The sequence below is a fragment of the Nicotiana sylvestris genome, chromosome 1 (assembly GCF_000393655.2).
Source record: "Nicotiana sylvestris chromosome 1, ASM39365v2, whole genome shotgun sequence".
Lineage (NCBI taxonomy): Eukaryota > Viridiplantae > Streptophyta > Magnoliopsida > Solanales > Solanaceae > Nicotiana > Nicotiana sylvestris.
In genome coordinates this window covers 62871753-62878649 of record NC_091057.1, presented here as the reverse complement: position 1 = coordinate 62878649, position 6897 = coordinate 62871753, and the positions used below count along the sequence as shown (strand labels likewise).

The following is a 6897-nucleotide window of genomic DNA, read 5'->3' as shown; positions in this document are numbered from 1 at the left end:
TATTTTTTCTCTACCCAACCCATTATCTTTCCACTCATCCCCATAACATTAAATAAACATATCACACACCCCCCACCACCCCATTATATTTTGTCCCCCATGCTTTATTTAAAATAATGCAAGATTCCCTTTAATTTAAATCTTGTCCCCCCTTTATATTAAATAATCATATCACAACCCACCCCATTTCATTTTGTCCCCCATGCTTCAAATAAACAATTTCAAAATGTACAATTCCTAAACTACCCCCTCCAACCTTACTGAAATTACCAAACTACCCCTGAACGTACTACAAATTTACCAAATTACCCATCAGCTATAACACATCATTTAATCAAACATAACCAAAATATAGTCAATATGATCAATTTCTAACAATGTTCAAACAACAATATGAACATGGATGAACATCATAACAACAATATCACATGAACATGATTTTAACAACATTTCAACAACAAATCACATGAACACAAATTGAACAACAAAGAACAACTAAAATTTGATTGAACAATATTTTGGCAACAAACAATTCTATTTTCGGATTCAACAACAACAACAAACAAAGTATGAAGATTTCTAAATTCAATCATATTGAACTTAAAATCAACTCTAACAATATTACAACCAACAATTCCTATATTAAACTTAAACAACAAGATTATGAGACAAATTCAAGAAATAATCATAAATGATAAACAAGAAATCAAACTATACAAATTTCGGATTCAAGAACAATCAAACAAAGTATGAACATGAATTGAATCTATTTTAAGACAACAAACATGACGGATTAAACGATTAAAACAATATATTCCTTTAATACAACTAAATTCTTTAAACAAATAACAAGATCGACGAAGAAACAATTATGAACTTAAACTTGAACTTAACAATATTAACAATTTCTAACAATACATACACATGAAACAAATTGAAGAAATAGTTGATTAAATTTCAATTTGAATCTAACAAACATCAAACTAACAAATACTTACTTAAACAATAAAACAAACATGAAATAAACATGAAAACAACTAATTAAACTTCCATTTTAAAATCTGAAAATTAATTTAACAAACAACACATGAACATGAACTAAAAATTAATTCAAACGATAAACAAAACAAATATTTGTTGATTTTAGATTTGAAAATATCAAAACAAAATACGGACAACATAAAACTCAAAAACTACTAACCGGATCGAAATGAAATATGTACGGATTGTTTCGACGAACCTCGAATGGGAATGAATCTGTCCGGATTCGACAACAAACTCAACGACGAACTCAAGACGAAGCTTGACGACCTCGGCTGAAACTCGACCAAACGATATGGTGGCAGCAGCAACTGAAACAAAATAAGTTGCTCGTCGTAGAAACAACGCAGCAAAACAATGCGGGTTTGGACGTAGCGAAGCAGGAGGAAGACGCTATGGTTTCAGAGAACGGACAGCAGCAGCCATGTGCGATGGAGGTCGAAACTAAGGCAACAACTATCATGGGTGTCGAGCTTCAAACTCGACGCCGGAGAAGACGAGACAGTAGCCATGGTTACGAGCAGCAGCAGCATGATGGAGGGGACGGAAACAAACTACCACGACTAGGCAGCCATGGATGTCGAGCTCAAGCTCGAGCTTGACGAAAGACGAAGAAGATGAAGTGACGACGCAGAGATAGCTACGCGGACAGCAGTAGCTATGGTTCTTGGGGTCGTTTGGTCATGACGAACTGTTTGTTGATGGTGTTTGGATGAGAGGGGGTGGGGTAAAAGGCAGCCATGGTTGTGCTTTGGAGTTGTGAGGAAGAAGAAGGAGAATAGGGGGGGCGGATGCTTTCCTTAGTTTTTAGGGTTTTTTCTTCTTTTTTCTTTTGTTTTGTGTTGTAAAATGTAAGACAAAAGGGGTTTGGGTCTTTTGGGTTATGGACTGGGTCGACCCAGTTCGAAATGGACTGGGTCGTAGAGAAGATTGGGCCATTTTTTGGGCCTGTGGCTTGAAATTGAAGAAGAGGTCCAATTCCGACTTTCTTTATATTTTCGCTCTCTTTTCTTCTTTTATTTTTCTAAAACTAAATTATAAAAATACTTAAACTATTATTAAGAACTAAATTAAGTTATAAAAGCGCAAATTAATTCCCAATAACAATTAACGCACAATTAAGTATTAATTAAGCATAAAATTGTATATTTGGACATTAAATGCTAAAAATGCAAACGATGCCTATTTTTGTAATTTTTAATTTTTGTAAAACAAATTTAATTACTAACAATTGTAGAATTAAATCCTATATGCAAAATGCGACATATTTTTGTATTTTTTATTAATTTAGCAAATAAACATGCACAGATAAATACAAATAATTATTCAAAAATATCACAAAATATCACAAAATTGCACACCAAGAAAAATTACTTTATTTTTGAATTTTTTGGGAGTAATTCTCATATAGGGCAAAAATCACGTGCTTACAACTAGGGATTTAGAACTACGACCCAGGGCTATCTATAAGAGTGATATGAGTCCTTCCTACAAAGTGTTCTTTGAATTTGTCAACAAAGTAGTTCTTCCTAGGCAGGAGAGAAGGCACATTGTTACTTTTATGGACCTGGTCCTTATGGAGTGCTTGGATAGTGGGAGGCAGATCAATTGGCCAGGATTTATAATCCAGCTCCTTAATAGGGTGATTTCTAGCACTAAAACTCATGTCATACCCTATGGGTTCATACTCACTGATGTGCTTTCTCGCTTTAAGCTTCCCTCAAGAAATGGGATGTAAGCACAAGTAAAGATTTATTTGAGGCCAACACTTTGATTGACTGTGACTATGAAGTCCTTACTGCTCCCAAAAAACCTTGTTCATCTAAGAAGGTTCCCATGAACAGCAAAGTGAGAGCTTCGGAGCAGGAGAGTGGGGCTAAGGATGCCCAGATTGAAAGGCTAAAGAAGAGGCTAACTGAAGTAGACACTAATTGGAATGCTCTCATGTCTGAGCTTGCAAAGGAGGAAGAAAAGAATGAAGGCATTCTTCAAGACATGTTGAAGTTGCTTCAGGCTAGAAACCAAGAACCTGGTCCTTCCCAGTCTTAAACCCTTGCCTAGTTTGTAAGTAGCGACCCGAGTGGGATGTTTCTTTTTTGTTTTTTTTGCTCATAGTTCAGTACTTTTTTTCTATGCTTTGTGGATGAATCTTATTAATGATAATCACTGCTTTTTCTCTAATTGTTTGTAGATATTTCCTAGATGGCTAATATCTTTAGATTGATAAGAGAAACTTGAATTCATGATTGCATTTGAAGTAGCCTCAATAGCCAAGAGTAAGATCTTCTAAAATTTGATTTTATAACTTAATGTTGCAACTTTTCGATGATGCCAAAAGGGGAAAGATATGTTGTGCTTTTGTTTTGGATTGTGATATTTATAACCTAATGAACCTAGTCTTTGATGTTTTGTAACTTTAAAATAGAAAATGTTCTAACATTGTGTTGATGGTGAGTTGAGTTAAAACATGTTTCATGCTTATGAAAATCACAGAGTTTGTCATCATCAAAAAGGGGAAATTTATTGGCCTTGGTAAGTTTTGTATTGATGATTGACAAAGGAACAAATGCGTGAACTAGGTCCTATACATAGTGTACACAGGGCACGGGTAGATTCAAGCACAAGGCATGCACGTGAAGGGGATAAGCATAAGTGGTTATGTCTGATATTCCCTAAATGAAAAAGTTGCATAATTGATAAAGAGCATGACTCCTTACTTAAAGAGAACTCTATCATAGACAAGGGAGGAGTTAGAAGTTGAAGATAACTAGAACTCTTCCACCATAGAAGAGTAAAGCATTAGAACTCTAGTTAATCTTTATTCTACTAACTCTGTATATAGCAGTTGTGTTCTCTTTTACAGGTGACGCACAAACGCTGAAGTTAAGCAAGAATTGAGAGCAAGATAGCAAGGCATTTTGCGAACAACTCTTGTATATTTCAAGTGTACGAACCTGAAGCTACATGAACCAGATAGAAAAATCAGTTCCATGTGTTTGTCTTTTATTCTAGTTCAATTGTAATAAGGCCTTTGAGTTGTACCTTTCAGCTTTCTTTAGAAGCATTTGGTCTAGATACTTTGAGTTGTATTGTTTAAGTTAGAGTTACCTTGAAGCTGGCGCACAACCTGTGGCTGGATGCTATAAAGGTTAGAGGTAATCCTTAGGTTTACAAGTGTTTTGTAAACGTTGTTGTTTGGCTGGGTGATTTAATGAAGTGTTGGGAAAAATCCTACTGAGAAGTAGGTCGTGGTTTTTTTACCTTTTGAGCAGGGTGTTCACGTAAAAATACTTGTATTCTTTAGTTTCTACATCTATTATTCTACAATTGTAGTGTAAGGAACTCGTAGAAGAACCAAATCCTTTTATAATTTGTGCACGCGAAAAATTGGACACCACACAAATCACCCTTATTTTATGGTATTGAAGTATAAAACATAACAATTGCTTTTGATGCGTTGGAAATTTTTTGGCTTTTGCTGCGCTGTAATCAGTTTATAATCCCGAAGTCACCACATGAAGTTTGGGAGAGCGCCAATGTTTTTTTTTTTTTTTGAGGAGGCTAAGGAATGATTAAGTAGCTAGAAATGGAACTTCTTGAAAACTATGTTCATAAAATTAATTAAGTAGTACAACTTGACATATATATTGCCAATAGGAAACACAACGGAAAGCTTGTAAAGACACAAATTAACTTCCGAACACTTACGGCAACAAATTAACAATCAAAGATCTCTCTTGCTTTACTCTTTTTGATAAGTTCAACATGCTACTCGTGTTGACTCCAACGTGCATAGAAACAGTTTAAAAACAATAAAAAGAGATTAAGAAAAAGGAAACCTGAAAATGAAAAATAAGAATTCATGATTTGCCTGAGTAAAGAGACTCTTAATTAAGTCTTAGAGGTGTAATCGTACTTAGCACATGATGTTTGTTGAAGCTTGAGGGTGGAGCTGAAACCAATCCTCTTTCTTGCAAGGTCAAATACCAACAAGTTCTCTTCCATTTGATGCCCTCCGATCACAATCGATGGTTCCCAAGTTTGGTCTTCTCCAACAAAAGCTAAACACATAACATCCTTTGTAACTTGTACCACTGAATTTGCCCCATAAATCCTCCAATATGCACTCTTCTTGTGCAAGACAAAATCTATCCCAGGAACATCTGGTCCAACGTTTGTGCTTCTAATGTTTTTTGAACTAAAGCAAGCTCCAAAATGTTTCATCGGAGGTTCAACAATTGTCACATTCTTAGGAAGCTCCATGAGAAAAGCAGTTTTAACAGCATTGTAAATGCTATTGTCCAAGATTGTGAAGGGTGTCGTTGTTTTGATTCTCGTCCCACCTACTCCATTTCTTTTATTTATAGATAGCAGTGTTTTATTCAATGGCACGTCTTTCCCTGCAATTCGAATGGATGAAACTTCGATATGGTACTCTGATGATTGCAAAAATGCCCTGGGGTTTGTGATTAGTTTGGTATAGACAAGATTGTTGGAGATATCAACCTTCTTAGGGTTATAAAAATTATATGGGCCAGAACCAATGAAGATAACTCCACGAGAACTTATAGATGAGCTCAAGCAAATACCAAACTTCCTGGCAAATCTAGGGTCTAAAGCGAGTTGATTAGGAATGGAAACTGGCTTTGGTGTCCAAAACCTGCAATTCCTGTATTGAGACATAATATAATTGAGTAATTAAAAAGCGTCTTCACTCTAACTGATTAAAAATTTAGATGACGATGTAAGAGGTTATCGATCGGTTCAAAAAGCAAAATATATTCCCACCCGTGAAGGACATGTTGGTACATGGAAGTAATATAATTGAGCACAAAAAGTGTGCTAGCTCTTTCTAACATTTTAATCTTTGCAATAAAATAGTACGTCACACAATATAATTCAGTACCTGTGACTCCTTCTGCAAGGTCTTTCGACATAGAGGAATCAACACAACTGAAAATAAACCGCGGCCAAGTGACAAGGATGCCAGGAGTAGAACCAATTGCCAATACATCCTCGGCGATTTCTGCACGGTCCATATAAGTATTAATCAAGGGATTTTCACCCCAATTATAGCAAGTATTGTTGTTGCACCCCGGCTGTAGTTGAGGTTTGAATATGCAGTCTCCACAGGAATGAGATTTGGCAAAAGAGCATAGTGTGGAGTTACAGCGAGCTGGTTGGTAAGTTGAACTATTATAACCTCTATCACAGTCCACCCATAAGCTTATGCCACCAAGATGGACAGTGAGTTTGATGGGGACTAAAGGAGTTCTTTGCTCAATTACTGTAGTGTACTGTAGGGTTGATGAATCTTTAGTGACCGGAAGGTATAAGGTTGGAGGTAGTACCTCACCTGAACATAAAGAAAGGAGTGAAAGAAACAAGAGGAAGAAAGTGTAGTTGGAAAACAAGGGAAGTTTGAATGTCACCATGCTAGAGAAAGAAAGCATATGCTATAATTAGATTGTAAGGTATTCGATAGAGTTGCAAATTTATAACCACTTTGCAGTCCCCTACACACAACCATTTTTTAACATAAATATGGATAATATGACCCAAGTTTGTTTTAATTTCGTTTGACCTTGGGAATTAAACTCTACAATGGCTCCTCATTTCTTATATCACTGCTTGACTTTGAATTTAGTCCAGTCAGAGGGATCCAAACGCGTAATATGGAGTTCTTCGATCCTATGCACATGGCCAAGTTGACTAATTTGAATAGAGAAAATTGATACTATGTGCCATGTTTGCGCGTTAGAGGAACTTATTTATATATCCACTAGAAAACAAGTACTATACCATGTCAAACTATGCTCATCTTTGAATAAAATTCGTAACTTATATGGTAATTCA

At 35.7% G+C, this 6897-nt stretch overlaps 1 pseudogene; it reads right to left on the bottom strand.

The window, feature by feature from the left end:
* Positions 1 to 4634: 4634 nt before the first annotated feature.
* On the bottom strand, positions 4635 to 6615 carry LOC104223788 (probable aspartic proteinase GIP2; annotated as a pseudogene).
* Positions 6616 to 6897: the final 282 nt, after the last annotated feature.